This window comes from Sitophilus oryzae, unplaced genomic scaffold, assembly GCF_002938485.1.
Source record: "Sitophilus oryzae breed Bouriz unplaced genomic scaffold, Soryzae_2.0 scaffold_41_pilon_pilon, whole genome shotgun sequence".
Lineage (NCBI taxonomy): Eukaryota > Metazoa > Arthropoda > Insecta > Coleoptera > Curculionidae > Sitophilus > Sitophilus oryzae.
Window position 1 is genome coordinate 5,634,139 of NW_022146996.1, and position 19,735 is coordinate 5,653,873.

Sequence of the window (19,735 nt, forward strand, 5' to 3'; positions counted from 1 at the left end):
TGAAGAGATCTTAATTCCAGAACAACCAGGTTTAGAGCCGGGCGCTCTTGCACTGACCACTTATATCGAAGCCGGTTTCCAAAACAGATTAAAAACCACCTGTGCTTTTATAGACTAAACTTCAACATATAGTATGGTATGGAAAAAGGAAATGATATACAAATTGCAAGAAGTAATCCCATGTACGAAGATAACGAAACTTATACAGAACATGTTGAGCAATAGAAGAACAATAGTTCATATCAACGACAAGTTCAGCTTTCCACGTACATTCAATAACGGTCTCCCTCTCAGTCAAACGATATTCCTACTACCTACCTCTGCTCGTAAATTTATTTACGCAGATGATTTGGCTCTGGCTGTACAACATTCATTGTACAAGTCATTGGATTTCGGCAGCGTCCATTAAACACAAGATCTTGAAACTCTGCACTCTTACTATAAGAAATGGTGACTTAAACCAAATCCACTAAAATCGGAAGCTAGCGTCTTTCACTAATCTAATAAACTAGCCACTAAAGAACTAGATATATCCTTTGGGGAAGAAGGAATCAGACGTAATTTCCATCCAAAATACTTGGGACTTACGCTAAACAGAACTTTATCCTACAACCGGTATCTGTCAAAAACGGCACAGAAGGTTAAAGCAAGAAATAATATCCAAGGTAAGCTTGCCGGAACTTCCTGGGGATCGGATGGATATACTCTTAGATCGGCTGCTCTAGCCTTGAGCTACTCTGCAGCGGAGTATTGTGCTCCTGTATGGTACAGAAGCCATCAAACACCAAAACTGGTTCAACCTAACGAGGCAATGAGAATTATAACTGGAACTCCAAAATTAACAATCCAGTGCTAGCTAATATTGCGCCTTCTCAAATCCGCAGGAGAGCAGTAGCACATAAAGAGTAGGTTGAAATCAACACCCATACCAATTTACCCATCCATAATACTATAGACCTCCTTTCTCCAAACCGTCTAAAATATCGGTTTCCTGTCTGGATAAACAGTGAACTGAGTGGACATTTTAACATTAACTTCAAATGGAATGAGTTTTGCCATCAATCACCAAATACGAAATATGGGCATAATTACCAAGCCTCAGAATCGCTTCCAGGCATGGACCTCCCTCGCCACAGTTGGAGCCATTAAAACCGATTCAGAGTAGGTCATGGTAGATATCGCGATATGCTTTGTAAGTGGAGAATTGAGAACTCATCCGAATGCGATTGCGGGGCTTGAACGCACACAATGGGCCACATTCTAAACGAATGCCCAATTAGAGCTTTCCATGAAAGCCTCTCCATCAGCAATCGACTGGATAAATGACCTAGATATTGAGGTTTAATGTTCGTCATAATTTTTTATCCTGACAACGTTTGTATAATACGAGATCCAAATTTGAGACACCCTGTATATGAATCCTGATGTGTTAAATGGGCATCAGTCACCATTCAGCCATTTTCAATCCTACATTAATCGTAGTACAGTTTATTATTAAAAGGACCTCTGTCCTGACATTCATGAAGTTATTATAGCGCGCAAAATATTCGGGGTTTCATATATAAAGGTATCAGTCAGTGACTGATGTAAAGTGACTTTTCTCAGAACTTATGCTCCCTGACTGACGCCAATTTAACAAATCATATACTCATAGAAACTTGTTTTACTAGTTTTAAAATATTGTCACCCACAGATTTTTTCTACAGAATTTCAATTGACACCCTACTGAAACAATCTATCAATTCACAAAATATCAATCCCATCAAAAATATAGAATGTAAAAAAATGCCAAGTCCCGCAACACAATTCCTCCACTATAAAAGTTAGTTTAGTTAGTTTATTTTATTTATTCTCTCTTTAAGCACCTATTCAACAATTTTGTTATAAATTGTGAGTATGAATATTAGTCATCTTTATCAATCCCATCACCGGTCCTATTGCCAACACCGGAAAGTCGGTTACCACTAGCGACTAGACAGCTAACTTTTGAGCCATAAGGATATTTCGAGGTTTTTCATTTTTTTCTTCCATTATAAGCTTAAAGCTACCTAAAATTCAAAATTTGTAGTTTGTGGCACATCTAAAAGTACTTTAGAATTTTGATGACGGCGAGTGAATCCCTGGCGAAGTTAAAGAAGTTTGACTAGAAAAAATTCATAATCCTTGAATTATTGTTGAAGATATGTAGGTATTTAATATTTTACAATCAGAATATTAACGAAAATAAAATAAAAAAAAATTATGCCCCGAGGCAGCCTCGAACTCGGGTCTCCCGGTGCACTAGCGGAATACTTTTGCCTAGCATTTAACATATTAAACTAAAAAATAAATAGGGACTTCATTACAAGTTATGGTCTGACTAGAAAAAATCATAATCCTTGAATTATTGTTGGTAGATTGATATATAAATAAAATCAGAAGAGACCGCTCCGATTAATTCTAGTTTTCTACCTTTTTCTCGACTGGACAGCCAGTTACCGGTAGCGGCTAAACAGCTAACTTTTAATCCATAAGGATGTTTCGAGAGTTTTCAATTTTTCCTTTGATTATAAGCTTAAAGCTACCGAAAATTATAAATTTGGAGTTTGTGGCACATCTAGAGATGTCTAGAGACATCTAGATCTAGTCATCTAAATTTTAAGGTACTAGAATTTTGATGATCTGTCAGTGAGTCAATGTCGAAATTAAAGAAATTTGACAAGCGATAATTCAAAAACTATGAGGGATAATTACTAGATATTTTGATAACCTAGCCAGCTATAGTATGTCTTCAGGTGTAGTGAAAATTAATATTCTTGCTTTATCCACAACGAAGTTACATGGTGGTCAAAAGTGCCGATAATACCTTCGAGAAAAGGATGGTACGGCTGTGCTCGACTTGTCGGAGGCCCTACCGTGCCCCCAGATCCATACGCTTCGCCGTCACTGGTAAGAGTATCGAAAACACGTCGTGATCTCGAAGATGCTTATTCTTGTTCTAAACTTATTAGTTTTCGACTATTTTTGGACCCGTGGTGTTGCTGTAAACAGGCACGTTAAACGGCTAAGATGACAACGAGTTACTGGTGTTTTATTTCGAACCACTGTGGACCTTTTAGTCGATGCATAACTTACTGGCTTCGATAGAAAAACTCCTGTTGGAATTCCATTTTTAATGAGCCCGTCTATTTCGAGTGGAGCTTCTATTAAATCAGATGCAAAGACGAAAGTAGCCTATTTGTATAAATAGGGCCATCGATCTTTTTAACTTAGTAATAAAAAGTCTCTTGGAGAGTCTACAATTTAAAGTGGCCTGATACGATAAACATATCAACTTGACTAGAGTATTGATTTATCTTTTCGATAAGAATAACACACTGAAAATAAGTTTTAACGAGGTTAAATTTAGATGTCGGAAAATATTCTTGGTGGTTGTTTTCTGGAACACATATTTTTTTTAATCAACAAATAAGAAGCATGTTGGAACTCCATTTTTAATGAATTCGTCTATTCCAAAGTGCTGATTCTATTAAATTAAAATTTAATGTTAAGAGAAAGGTTGGGGCATTTTATTTCTATAAATAAAAAGCATCAGTCTTTTTTTAACTTACTAATACAAAGTGCTTTTAAAAAGCCTATTTAGGTGGTTTGATAGAAGTACAAATAATATATTGTTGATAATGAATTTCTCTTGGTTAAGCCATTGGGTTAAATTTAGACAAAGAAATATTTCAGAGTTGCTCTTTACTTGAATGCAAATTTGCCTAAGCAACAAATAAAGGTCATGGTGGTATTCCATTTAACATTTTAATGAGATCATCTACAGTGTGTACATAAAGTATGGAATAAATTCATTTTCTTGAACTGGGATTTTATTAAAAAAATGCTCAAACGCGCCGATCTATTTTATAAAAGGGGCACATTTTAGGCATATTACCTTGCCTCCAGCTTCACCCCCTGAGTGGGGGTGAGTGGCCTAGTTTTGGTAATGAGAAGGGGGGTCGAATGATACTTTATTTTAAAGGTCTCTCGCTCCAGATTATAGTCCTAGAGTTTGAAGTTCCTAGTGCCATCTTTGTTAACATGACGGCTCGTCAAAATTCCTAATATTGTTAGTTTTGTCAAGCTGCCATGTTAACAGAAATTATGGTAGCAACTTCAAACTCTAGGGTTATAATCTCTAGCGAGAGACCGTTAAAATAAGGTATCACTCGACCCCCCTTCCTATTGCAAAAACTAGGGGTGAAGCTAGAGGCAAGGTAATATATTAATATGCCTACTTATATCATGATATCATGAACAAAGTTTGAAGTTGCTACCGTAATTTCTGTTAATATGGCAGCTTGACAAAACTAATAAAATTAGGAATTTTGACAAGCTGTCATGTTAACAAACTATGACACTAGCAACTTCAAATTCTAGGACTATAATCTGGAGAAAGAGACCTTTAAAATAAGTTATCTCTCGACTCCCCTTCCCATTACAAAAACTACCCCCACTGACCCTCGCTCGGGGGGTGAAGCTAGAGGCAAGGCAGGATGCGTAAAATGTGCTCCTTTTAAAAAATAGATCGACGTGTTCGAGCATTTATTTTTTACTAAAATCCCAGTTTGAGAAAATGAATTTATTTCAAACTTTATGTCACTATGTGTAGATCAGTGCTTCTATTAATGAATTGATTCTATGAATGAAATTGAATAAATAGGTCCATCGCTATTTTTATTTTTTTAGCCGATAGGTATGGTAGGCTATTAAGATCGGCAAAAAAAGTTTTTTTTAATTTCACTCAAAATAGGTTATTTGGGTTATAAATGACTTAAATACAAAATATTTTCATGGTGTCTGTCTGTCTGTCCGTCTGTAACACGATAACTCAAAAATTGCCAAACCGATTTTAACCAAATTTGGCACAAAAATACTGTGGCACCCGAGAATCTGGCCATTAATTTTTGTTGGGGGTGGGGGGTTGGTAATGGGGTATGGGAGGGGATTAAAAATTTAAAAAAAATCGTAACTCCAAAATTACAGTAGCTAGCGAAACGCGGTTTTCAATTTAAGATTAGGAATAATATTTGCAACAAAATTTGTAATAACATCTAATCAGTCAAAGTCGCAGTTTTTGAGATAAAAAAAATATCAATTATGGGCGGCTATACGTGCCTCCCGGCGCCAATTGTTTTTATTTAATATATCAAATTATTACTGTGTTGACTAGGATATTGATATATTTTGTACCTATAATAATAAAAGATACTGGAAATTAATTCTTAGGACAAGTAGGGTTTCCAAACAAGTTTTGGAAAATTCCGGACAAGTGATCTCATAAATTCGGACAAAATCCCGACTTTGTCGAACAAAATAATTCTTGGCAGTGGGAGTTGTCGTCTGTCATTAAAATTCACAAGTAAATTGTATTTTCTATCATTGTTTGGATGTCGTCTAATGAAATTAATTCCTGACTCATTGGATAGACCGAACAAACTTATATTATTTATAATAGTATAAGAGGAAATTAAGGGCAGTTGCAAAAGTGTTAAGTATATAATCTTTCTTTTGCCTTTTTAACCAATAGTAAAATTTCCACATAATTACGTTACAAATGACATTAGAACTGGCTTATTTTTTTTTAATAAAGAGAAAACTTTGGGCATTTTCGTTAGTTACTATACACTTTCGTTTTGGCATTATTAAATGTTTAATTTTATTGATAAAATTAAATATTATACCGGTACTTCGAAACCATGCAATTTACCCGTTGCATATACAATTAGCATAAACTAAAGCCTGACCGACCAACGAGTCAACAAAATTCCAACAGATGGCATTCAAAAAATGACAGAAAATACAATTTATTATAAATTAAAATGGCACAACAGTCACTGTAATGGATCGATCGTTGGACAAACTTATATTCATAAAGCACACGTAATCATACCAAAAGAAATCACATCGACGAGTGCGCCAAAAACGAAAAACTTGACCAGATAGAAATGGTACTTTCGAAAAGTGTCGGTTTAGTAGATATGTGAAATCGTAACGATTAAAATATTTAAAAATGTTAAGTTGTTTTTACGATTAGATTTCCCGGATTCTTTTTTAAATGGAACACCCTATATATTATTTTTTATTTGATGGAGAGTTAAAAAATTAACATTTGTTTAAGTGTATATCTAAAATATGTACTAGAACTTATTTCAGGAAAATATTTTAACTTCTACATAGTGACTCAAAAAAGTGTGAGTGAATCGGGATGATTTTTTTAAAGGAACAGCCTATATATAATTGCATTTTTGTCCTCCTTTCTGATCACTTTATATAATCTTAAATTATGATGTAATTCTAAGTTTTTTATTCTAGAAGCTACAGATGCCTGCCGCACTGTTGCAGGACCCTGTATGTCGAAGTAATTTATGATATGATTGTTTAATTTTGCAAATACAAATTATTATTTTTATTTCATATTGTGTTCTATAACGTGACATAAAAACCTTTGGCGTATACATTACCATAAAATTACTTCATAAAAATTTCAATGGCGACATTACTACGTCTCCACCAAACTGTTGCGCAAACTACGCAGCAAATCCCCATCAAAGGACCGCCCTAAAAATAGGTCAGTGCTGCGATCGATATAAGCATTGCATACGTGAGCTCAGTAACACGCGTGCGCCGATGCACCAGAAACGCAGTCTGGAAATTTCCAGTACAATAGCTAAATTATTGATTTGAGAGCCTGTATAGATATAATATGAATACCAGAAGCATAATGAAAAACACATTTTAACTGTAATTCGTTTTTAAATCAATATGACTGCTAAATTTCCTTGAATATCCAAAGTTGTATGAAATTATTGATAATTTGTTGCGGAAATTTTTATCTAATTCATTCAGTTAAATTAGATTTGTTTATCCAAATTAATTTAATTTAACTGAATGGAAAATTAATTCCAAATGATAAAAATATCACACGAAATATATTATTGTATTAAACTACCATTTCTTATATTTAAAAACAAAAATATAGGCAACTAACAAATTTTTTAATGAAATCAATAATACTAAAACTAGTAATTTAATACTAAGACAAACAACATGAAATTTATAAAGCACAAATTAAAAAAAAAGAAGAAATAAATTAATTTAAAAAATACAAAATAAATAAGGAAAATTTACACTTACATTGATAATTTCAGGATTTTTTTTCAACAAAACACTTTATTTATTACAGTACATAAAAACGAAACCCCGGATTATTTCATTTTAAGTTCACTATTTTTTACGACATGTTTTCTTCAATTTATTTTTTGATTGTTTTAGGGTATTTTCAACGAATCACATTTTTGTTATGTATTTATGCAGAAAATTGAAGTGTTACTTAGTGTTGAACGTTTTGTAGTGACAGGTGTGACGCGTACCAGCCGCTAGAGATGCTGGGATGAAAATGGAGAAAGCCGGGAGAGGGTGCCGGTGATCGAGACAGAGCAGGAGCAAGGTCAAAACCGATGCAACTACGGCCCTTTTCCCCTCCCTTGTTTGCTCTCTCTCCATTTCGCTACCCCCCGTTCTCCTTCCTAAAAACCCTCCAAACCCTCCAAACCGGCGTTGCCAAGCCAGGCAAAATATTTTTACCCATAGATAATTTTCAAAGAATTTAGTTCCTAGACTTACGATTGCTCTCCACAATGGTCACCATGGTCGCTTCTTTGAAAGGTATAGTAAAAAACGAAAATGCGACAACATAGCCAACATATCGTCTGCCAATATTTCCAACCAGGGGCCGTGTTACGCTATTGCTTTATCCACACATAGAACAAGTAGTTAAATTCAGTTGTAAAAAAAAAGTTGAATCTTGGATGTTGAATTACTGAGTATTTGGAAGTTAAGCCAGGACAGGGAGAATATTCGGCAAAATTCACGGCAGACCTGATAAGCAAAGACAGAAAGACAGTCAAAGCTATAGTGGGTCTACTAACAGGGTATTATAAGCTGAATAGGCATCTGAAGCTAATGGTATTGACGAACGAAGCCATGTTTAGGTTCTGCCAATCTGAAGAAGAAACTACAGAACACATCTTATGGTTATCGGTGATAGGCAATGATAGACTATTGCCAGGGAGCTAAATGGAGGGTTCAGGCTCCAAGTGGCTGGACTTTGTGAAAAGGATAGGGCTGGAAGATGTAACCTAAGGATCAGAAGAGAACCACGGTGGATCTGAGAAGGTCACAGTTGATCAGGGCGATAGCCACCTCTAGGAATCTAATCTATAATAGGTCCGTAGCACGAGAGCGGGCCTGCTCTATCCTATCCTGGTCTGCTCTATACGTAGCACACCAAGTCAAACATCATCGGAATCCTATCTTGGTCCAGAGCCAGCACTGAGATTACCCCAATGCAATACCCGTAGTTAAACACTGGATCTGAGAAAAGCAGAATGTCCACTGGAGATACAGACAGGGGCACAGGCACAGCAATGACTTTATCCAAGGACCTAATTCTAAAACTACAAAGCAACTGCTGATGTTTACCAGGAATAAAGTGGAGATTATAGCAGGTATCTTAACAGAACTTATGGCTATCAAGTACTACCTGGACAAGCTTATTGTAACAATGAATGTGAAATTTTGCTTTACCCGCTGAGCCGCTGCTGACGAAGCCACACTTCTCTCAATTCAACAACCCAATCAATTAGTGTTTTTCTGAGAGTCTCTGACAGCAAAATAGTTGTTTACCAAAGTGATTGCATCCAAGATCGCCAAAAACTTTGTTCTGCGAACGCTACTTTAATCCTGAATAAAACAGGTCTGTAGGAGCTTATAACAACTAGTAATTCGTGAATTTTTGCCATGCTAACCGCAGAGGTGTGAGGTGGCGCCTTATTTGTGAAAAAATGTTCATCTTATACCGTTGTAACCGTTTTGCTAGGATGTCTGTCTTTAGTTTGTTAAGTAATGACGCTAGATAGAAGTTTCTTGTAATGGTTTTAGTTTCGATAATCGTTTAGGATCAATGCACGATTGTCGCATAAAGACAGGATACCGAAAAACAGTTAGTACTTTCTTTGGAGCCATTTTCAGTTCATTCTCCCTTAGCAGTCCTATAAAGTATCCATATCTCGTCTTTAGTAAGTCATGAAAAATGGAAAAAATATTCATTTAAATTCAAATTCCGAAAACCTGACAACAATGCATTATACGTACACACCCCTCTTTTGCGAGCAAAATCCCGGGTCGATTTGGGGCTAACTAAAGTGCTGGCGGTAGCTGCAAATTGGGGAGAGGGGTTGGAGAAGTGGAGGAATGGGAGAGACTGATAATGAATCGACATTGCCTATTATATGTACAGGGGATATTAATAGTAGGTTTTAATTATATTAACATTCTTCTTGTTCAAAAGTCATAACCTGACTGTTAACAAACAATAACACTCCTACGGTGTTATGTCTATTCCCTTCTCCTATGTATATGGTGCAGAATCGTGGACACTCAATGAAACAACAACCAAGAGAATCCTGAAAATCCCTTGGACGGCAAAAGCGACAAATGTCGAGGTTTTGAGGACGGTGAAAAAAGACCTAGAAGTGATGATCATAATTGGTCAGTCTTGGTCTTGTTTTTTGTGCAAAACCAAGGCTATCCTCGCTCATCTCTAGCTGAGAACAAAGTCCGGATCGCGATGATGGACGCCAACATTCCCAGCAAATCGGTACCTTAAGAAGTACTTCATGAAAATTCATACACCAATTGTGTATAAAACGATATAAAGAAGAAAACATTCGACCAGTGCTATGCATGCGAAACCTGGACACTTAAAACGGACATTATAACGAAACTGCAAGTCGCACAATGCTCAATGGAACGAAATATGCTGGGAATAACCAAAAGGGACCGTAAAAGAATAGAGTGGATACGACAAAAGACTCAGGTAATAGATGTCATGCACAGAATCAAATCCCTCAAGTGGCAATGGGCAGGACACCTGGCAAGAAGGACGGACAAAACAGATGGACCACAAAAATTACAGCATGGTACTCACGAGGAACTAAGAAACCTAGAAGAAGAACAAACCTTGGGCCCGAATAGACAACAATGGGCCCGACAACCAAGTGAGTATCTAAATATGTGAGGAAAGCTACACCATAATTGGAAATGGTTGAATAAGCTGAAAATGACGTGATGATGACGATGATGAGGATGATATACAGTATCTCATAGAGATACAAAGATAGTGATTGAATTACAGAAAATTTACGCCATGCTGAACACTCCAACGTTATGTTTCGAAATCTAAAAATCCCAAACTTTCGAAGATATTTGGAATAAACCAAATTTATTTTTCCAATTTCGTTCTTATTTTTTCTGGTTCTAGTTGAATGATATAACAACCAAAATTTCACATTCCCAATGCTACTTTTGCCACCTTACAAGTTGTTATTAGATTTTCAATCTGACGTTTCGATTATTAGCAACCATCATCAACTTAGTTTTTTAAACACGGACCTTAATTTTTTTACTTTTTTAATACCCTATGACCTCCCAATTGCAATTATGTATCGCAGATTCACATACACAACTCTCTCCAACTCACTACCTCTTAGTGGAATGTTCTTTATTATAAATTTCTTGAAGTGTGCTTTATATGATTGTATTTGTGAGGAAAATTGTATTGGCAACTGTCATATCTGTTCAAATAGAGTCAATCAATAAATCGAAATAGAAAGAACTCGTTTTCTTCCGAATATCTTCGGAAGTAATCGATTTTCTTCAGATTGCGATCCATGACGTTATAGGGTTCAGCAAGATGAAATTTTTTTCTAATTTAATCATCTTTTAGCTCTTCTAGTTTACAAATTTTCTATAGTGTGCATGTAGGTACATTCTTATATAGGACACCGAGCATTGATGTAATTTGATACATCATTCATATTCATTCTTTTGATATTAATGTTTTCTACATATTATAACAATCCTCTTATCAACATACATAAGAAAGACATGGATATAGATTAAAAAAAAAAGTTTTCATTATTAAGTTTTCAGTTTGCGCCCTGTAATATCCGGCAAAACCCGGAACATGTTTGCGGAAAATTCTATTTTTGATCATTTTCTGTGCTTTGGCAGTTTCCATAGTGACCAAAGCGCGAGCCCCTAGAATTCAACTCACAGTTCCATTTTCAGCCCGCGTTATATTGATTTTGTATCTTTTCATACAGACCTGATGTCGCTGTTAGCAGATAGTAGGTCTATATTTAGCTACGAGACACTAGTGGCTCAATATATACAGGGTGTTCCATATTCGAGAGTGAATATTGGAGTTTGGGAAACCTTAAGAGATACAACGGAGGTCAAATTATAACAAAGTCGTGCAAATTAAAATAACGCGAATATTTCCGAATATGTTCGAAAAAAAATCGAAGTATTGTAAAATCGTTTACACCAACCGATAAAAAGAAGGAACAACGATGAAGTGGTATTTATTTTCTTCAAATTCTCTTCAAAAAAATTAACCTCTAAATACAGGAACAGTAACAATGATTTCACAATCGTTTTGTGTTTTGCGAATGTCTTCGAAAAAATGTACAATGTATTTAGTGTTTTCCGAATTTCTTCGAAAGAATTCGGAATTTTGTACTTTTTCGTGGATTTCTTTTGGAATAATTTGGAATTGAAAATTTGGAATAAATTTTTTCCTTTTTTTTTTCTTTTTGGAATAATTGGACATAAAATTGCGAAACTGATCATAATTGAAGCGTGATTAAAAGCGAGAAAATTAAGAAAAACGAATATATTTAGACTTAACAATGTCAAATGAAGCAAAAAAATTGTATAAATTTATTTATTAAAGCAACTTTACTACAGTTTTATAAACTAAATAAGAATTTTATTAAAGAGGAATGAATTCAAAAACACAAAGGAAAAAACAACATTTCTAGAAGGCGCCATGACGATGTTGGGCTTCAGTGTAAAAGGCGGGTCTATGAGAAACCAGCAATCTAGTTTAAAAGTTTATTCTGCATCTTCTTAATTGACATTTTTGATTATGTCCACATAAAATGGGATAAAAACAAGTGGTATGTAGTCCAAAATGTCTTGCATTTTTTTCCTTTTCTTTTAATATGCGGCTTTTGCATTTAAGTTGCAGGCAAAGGTCTTGTTTTAAGCTCATTTAAAGATCTTCCTCGTTTTAAAACCGTTACAAAAGATCCAATTTTTCATATCATTGAACTTTTTTTTTGTTCTAACCATTGATAGATTGCTAATTTTTTGTTCTAACCATTCAATTCATATTTCCATTTACATAGTATCTACGTAAAACAAGATATAGTTGATTTTTGCGTCTTAAAAAATCGTAATTGGAATATTCCTTTTATTTTGATTTGACCCAAGTAGCATAGGAAGGAGAAAAAACCATTGACCACGGAAAATTAACCACTATTTGGTTGAATTTTACCTATATTTAACTTAATAAATTTCTTGTAGGGAATAAAGTGCGAGAAATCTAAAAATGAGGTCGTAAACTAGTTAATAATAACCTAAAATTATGCCTTTGAAAAGTAGCAACGTTGGAGTTAGCTGGCATTGTTAAAATCTCGTTACTGATAACCTATTGAGGGCATTAAGACTACAGGGACTTAAAGTAGGTCAAATGTTACTTTATTATAACTTCAAATTTGTCTCGGGGGTCGAAGGCATTGTTTGGTTTTCAAGTTAGGTTAAAATTTAGTTGTTAATAACTTTAAATGGGACCTTATTTGGAGGAGTTTAAATTTGGTTGAAAATTTAATTTATTTCGACCTCATAAGTCGCTATTATGCTTCAAAGGTAAAAGTAATTTAGTCAAGTAAGTTTTTTGACTTGGAAGAAAGTCAGACATACGCCAGGTTAAAAATTACCTTTTTTAATTTCCTCGGGGTGATTTCCGTTTAAATTAGTTTTCGATGGATTATTACGTCATAGCACATTACCTAGTTCCCACTGGTGGGGAACGACAGAATATTCAATGCGTTTCTTTTTTATTACCGACACAATCTTAAACGTGTCCATTATGTGCAATAAAAACAAAAAGTCCTCTATAATAACACTCACAATCCCAAAACACAACACTTTTAAAAATAATAAGCAAAGAAAACTAATTTGGTTTTCTAGTTAGCTAGTGTTCTAGTTAAGGCCAGTTCGGTAATTGCATCGGCTAGCAAAAGGATAAAAATTTGACATGTCACGTGACTCTCAATAAATATTCTCATTTTAAGACACATGATTACTGTGAAAAGTTAATCGGATTAATCGAAGATGTAATTACCCATTGAGTTATAATAAAGGAGGAGATGCTATTCCCATATACGACTAGCCAAGAATAACGGTTTCACTGGGCGGAGGTTAAAGTAGCATCAATATGGCGGCGATATCAGTGTTGGACTCAGCAAATTTGCATTTTTTTAAAATATTCCTTTAAAATTTAAATAAATTAATGTTTTTTATTTTTTAGTTATTATTTTTTTTTATTTTTGAAATTAATTATTTATTTATAATAGTGAAAAAAAAATATTTCTTATACCCAAAATTTGTTAAATAAAATACCTACCTAAATAAAATATAATATTTTATTTAATATTATTATTTTTTCTAGTATGTATTTTAAAGATAAAATGTATCATATTATAGTTTTAAAAAAATAAAATAAAAAATAACTTACCTTAATTGACTTTTGTTGAAGTTGATGATATATACCTATGGGAAAAATGAAACTAAAAATAAAATTACGAAAAATGCAACTTTATTTATTACAAATAGATTATTATAAAATATTATGATACACATTAGAAAAAATATGAAAGTTATTGCCCTTTAAATAAAATAAGTTTATTGCTTTGATGTCTTTCACTTACAAGATTGTTTAATATATTTTTACTGAGGTATATCATTCAAATATTTAAATATCTTTCTATTATACTTTTTATTAATAATGTTCTGTGATTATCTAGAAATGATTGATCAAAACTGTGTGATACTAATTTAAAACTTTAAACATATAAATAATAATAACATATAAATAAAAAAAATAATAAAAATTTAAACCAATTTATTATTTTAACAAAAATAACCCTGTTCTAAAAACATTCAACGTCTACTTACCAGTTTTAGGAGCAAGATTTTAACAAATCACACCAGAGATTTTTTGGTCAAATTTGGTATAGGTAAGCCCTTTAAAGTTATGCTGAATCGAGTGGTTTGGTTTGGATTATATACACAGATTAAAAAAAGCCCTAATGCACTTTAACTACTTACCCACGAAAACTGGAAAGTATGCCTAGAATATTTTTAGAACAAGGCTATTTTTGCTAAGTAGATAAAGTTTTTCATGTAAAAACAACCCGAGACATATTGCACAATTAATAAACTTTTTTTCAGAGTGAACCTAAAATAAATGGGTCACACTGTATAATAGCACTATAGTATATTAACACACACAATAGTATATTAACACACACAACACTGCATAAACATTGCCTTTTTAATTCATATGATTATGATTTATTTGTTTTATTAACCATTTTCTATGTAATGTGTATTTTATAATTTATTGTCAAATTGAAACGTAATTTTAATTACAAATCCGGTACCGCAAATCCTCCTAGAAAGACATATATATTAATAAAAATTGGGATTTAATTTATAAAATGGTATATTAAAGATAATAAAATACTCAGAGTTCGGCCCTGCATCTTGTTTACCACATAGACTTAAAATAAAATATAGACTGAGCATCTCATTCATAAATAGCTGGAACATGCGGTCAGACAATATCTTGTTATTGTTGTGTTATTGTTTTAGGTTATAACGAGTGCGACACGAGCGATAGATAGGTTGTCTCTGTCGTAACGATCGTTCCCTGACGACTCTGCCGAGAAACACAACACTGTCTTTCGTTTCTCAAGTACACCTGAACTCTCCGTCTCATAGCCGGGTAATTTTTTATTTTACTGAAGCTATAATTAAATTAAAAATATATCGTATTTAAACTTTTATATATTTTATTAAGATTTAGGACAGGTTTTTTAAATAAAAGTTTAGAAAAAACGTCTTAGAGTCCAAAAAGGATAAAAATAATAAAATACACGTTATAGAAGAAATTTTATAATCGAAATTATGTAATTTTTGAAATGATTAATAAATTATTAATTTTAGTCAAACATTTACAACCCCTAATATTAATCAAAACAGGATTTATTCCACAGATATAATAGAATCGGCGACAGGGAGAGAAAAAAAATGATTGTTGTAATTTTTTTCTGGTTAAGTGATGTCTTATGTAAATTAGAGAAAACATAAATCTGTTCCATTAAAGCAAGGAAGATGATAGGAAGTGGATAAAATGAAAACTACATTTATTTAACTCGGTACTGTCTTTATTATACCGGGTGCGTCCCAAAAAGTGGCTCATCCTCATAATTTTTTTATATTTTCAAATAAAAACAAGAAGATTTAGCATGTTAGTATATGACATAAATTAGGATTGATTGACGCATTCAATTGTTTTTGGTCACTTCCTGTTTCACCGGAAATGACTATAACTTTTAATTTTTAAACGGCACCCTCGGTATATTTCTACTTCATTCGATAGAAAATGACACTCTGAATAGAATTACATATAATATGTCAACTTTTGACATTTTCGCATATGGTTTAATTGTAATTGTAACACGCGGTTCATAACGACAATTTGACTCGAAATACCAAGTGTGTGGTATCAATATATTCATAAAAAAAATGCTTTTTCCAGATATGCTAATGAGTCACCCTTGTTTCATTTGAAAAAATTGACATATGTATGATTAAAAATACGATTTGTACATCTTTTAACCAGCCTAGACAAGACACGAAACCTATTAGACGATCAAAACTATTTTTCCAAGGCTCCTTGATTAAAACTTAGTGTTTTTAACAACACCGTGGCACCCTGGATTGAAATTTAAAATAGAATATGTTTTTAAGCGACAATGTCAAAAGTTGACATATGATATGTCATTCTATTCAGAGTGTCATTTTTTATCGAATAAAGTAGCAATATACCGAGGGTGTCTTTAAAAATCAAAAGATGTAATCATTTCGGTGAAACAGGAAGAGACCAAAACAATTGAATACGTCAATAAATCCTAATTTATGTCATATACCTACTAACATACAAATCTGTTTTTTTTTATCTGAAAAATAAAAAAGTTATAGGGGTGAGCCACTTTTTTGAGACGACCCGGTATATTAAAAAAAATATTGTTTCATAATGTAATATCATTTTAAAATTCTTGTATGTTATTTTAGATTCTGAAGATAATTTTAGAATAAACCGGAATATATTTTTAATAAAAACATTATTAATTATGAACAGGGTTATAATTATGATTTTGTTACAATGTAAGTAAGTAAATAATGTAATGTAAGAGAAAAAATTCAGATTTTACATTTTACTAAAATATTATCTAAATAGCCACTGACTCCGAATGGGTAAATTGAGAGTTGCCTACCGGTCAAAAGTCGTTTCAAGACTTAAATGGATTATTTAAGTCAAATTTCTTGCAAATTTGGCACTGGCGAACCATATCTTATAGTTTTTGAACAGAAAAAGTCAGTAAAATAAACACTTAAAGACTACAAGCTAAGAAAATGCGTTAACACAGCCCCCGGAGATAGCGGCAACAAAGCTTTACCGCACACGTGCGACACGTACTACAAGGTAATAAATGAATGAATAGGCTCCCTCGCCTCTAATCGGTGTTGTCATATTGTAAAGAACTTATCCTTATTAAACAGCATCCCACTTATAATTTAGTAGTATAAGGACTATTTAATACATCTATGGAATTACCTACTTTATTAAACTGTAGTATTAATATCTCAATATACAATGTGTATAACAAGAAAAAAAAATATTGATAATATTAAAGACGTGACAACATAGGCTGGATGAGGAAGGCTCGGTCGAAGCTCGGTCGACTGTACCCAGAAGTAAACATGTGTACAAAAAAGGTTGTTTGTCCGCGTTGAGATGTAAATAGTGTAGTCTATATTTTATTTTAAGTCTATGGTTTACCATTACCTGTGAAATGTAATTACTGACGATTTCTTTCTATCGATGGCGTTTCTGCTACTACAACTTCGAACAGCACATGACACCATGATTGTTTATAGTCACACAACACACATAAGTCCAAATAAAACACAAAATAACTCAAAATAAACGCAAAAATCAAGAACAGGATTACGCTAGACGGCAATAGCACGAATTGACAAGAGAGTCGCATCAATATGGCCGACCTGGTACCGCTTTGGTCACGTGATAGCATCTCCTCTTTTATTATAACTCAATGTAATTACCGAACTTAGCATAAAATATCATTATCAACTGTCACTCAAAGAAAATAAAAGTTTTCTGTTTTACCGGTGATACTCCAAAAGTCAGGCCTTCGGGAAATGAGCTTCGACCTAATATAGCCCATTTTTTAACTTGCACCTCGAAGGAAAAATACCTTAAGCAAGAAATCTTGACCCTTGAGGTTATTAATTTAAAGAAATCTTAACCTCACAAAAAGAAAGCGGACTAAGGTTTTAAAATTATGAAAAACCTAACTTCATAGACGATTAGTTAAAAACACCGTTAGCGGCCATTTTCTTATCCAATTTGTTTTAAAAAAATATTTTTTGTGATATTGTTCTAAACTATTGAGAAAAATAAACAGACGTTTATGAATAATACTACCTACCACAAGTTAAATTAACTAATTAAGAACTTTAAAAGTGTACCAAGGAAGTTAGCTAAAAAAAAGTTAGGTTAGATAGAACCTTGAAAGTAACGATTTATTCTAAAATTAATTGTTGAAAATACATACAATTTTAATGGCGCATCATTTTTTAGGGCCTATCATATTTACATCTCACAGAAAAATTTTCTCCGCAGACATAATTATCTTGCGAATCCAGTAATCCACTTCTTACCAATAACTTATTTGCATTTACTAGGAAGTGCATATATGTAGGTATTTCATCCATATTGGATCAATGTTCAAACAGCCATGCCAGTTATTACTACACTTGTTTGTCTTCCTGGTTCATTATTGGGAAATGCATTTACATACACATGTTATAAAAAGAAAAATACTTTGCCTTATTCTTTCTCTTTCTTTCCCATGTTAAAATGTAGGTAGTATAAATTAGGACTATTTTTAGTAAAATTTACCTCTATTTTACCATGTTAAGACCTCAGGTCGGTTATTTTTGACTTCATAGCCCATATTTCATACAAGAAATTATAACCTGTTAACCTGTCTTTAACTTCCAAATTACTTTAGTTTTATTCCCCACTTTGGGAATTTTAACGTCAATTCTTGGAAATTTCGACCAATTTTCAGTTGGTCAATAATAGTCCAGGTGGTTAATTTAACGTAATTTTAACTTCAAATGTTTGTTGGGGAGGCACGCCGCTTTTGATTGTTTACATTATTATCACTAATTTTTTTAAAAATCGGCTAACTTTTTAAATAGTGAATAACAAAAACCGAATTAAGACATTACTTACAACGGTTCTTGGCACTGAGACCCGTCTTTATAAAATTACCGGTTAAAAAAACACGACAGTCATCTATTAAGAAACAAATCAAATATTTCTACAGCAGATAGGAACATAGAACCTTTTCTAATGCATGTAGCATGAAACATAGAATTATTTTGTGACAAAAAACGAATTTTGGAGAATTTGGCACTTAGACCCTTTGGGAATACCACTCTTCAATTTTACCTCCTTTGTTATAATTTTACCCTTCAGTTTTAGACTCCCTATTCAAATAGTTGCATAGTTTAATATTAAAATAATATCTAAATGTTTCAAAATAAGCTTACAAGTTCTTCAATTTACCTGTGTACTAAAATGACACACAACAACTATAGCTGTCAGGTAAGTAGAATGGAGAATGTTTGGGAGGGGAGTCAATCACCGCGACCTTACAGATCTATTGTGTGTCCCCCTTTCTTGAGCTATAACGAGTTATTATCATACAGTCCCAAGGCTGTGAAAAAAGCAAGTATCTGAGACGGCTTTAAAGAGGTAGTCGTACCAAAGTTTATAGCACACGAATGGTCGTTGTCGTCTCGGCGCACTCAGTGACGAGGTGTTCTGGTGTTTTCCCCATTTTCCCCACAGAATCTGAATTCGCTTGAATTAGCTTCAATCTACTGAGGTGTTCGTTGAGGAGACAGTGTTAAAAACCCCGTGACAATCCAAAGATTGTTCTTGTTTAAATGAAGGAAAATCTTTGATTTTTTTCGTAAGTTCTGAAAAATTTCTTCGAGTGTCTTAGACCGTTGGAGGATTCCCATTCCAGGTTACGGATTGAGTCTTCCAAGTTCTTGAGTTCCGCTTTAAGTTGGTTTCCACTTGGAAAGCAGAACCACAGTTCAAGGAATATACAGGTTGTAACTGGATAGTTACTTATAGGGGAACAGAATGGCAACACTGCCTATTGAACGCATGAACTTATAGGTATCTGCCGACTCGTCCCGTCGCGTCGTCTATCGACGAGCGGGCCGAGGTTGCCATATTTCAACCATAAAGCCTTAGACAAGGAAAGAGAAGGGACAGGTAACACGGCAGCTGAAAGTGAGGCAAGTTGTCACCACGCGAAATTCTCCAATGGCGTAGCATCAGAAATTAGCTTACTAACATGTACAAATATTTATATAACGTAAACTAAGTATATCATCTCTCTCTTTC

At 33.6% G+C, this 19,735-nt stretch overlaps 1 protein-coding gene across 1 annotated transcript in view; it reads right to left on the reverse strand.

The window, feature by feature from the left end:
- Positions 1–19,735, reverse strand: part of LOC115885804 (breast cancer anti-estrogen resistance protein 1) — a 127,346-nt gene that overhangs the window by 21,683 nt on the left and 85,928 nt on the right. The window lies entirely within an intron of this gene.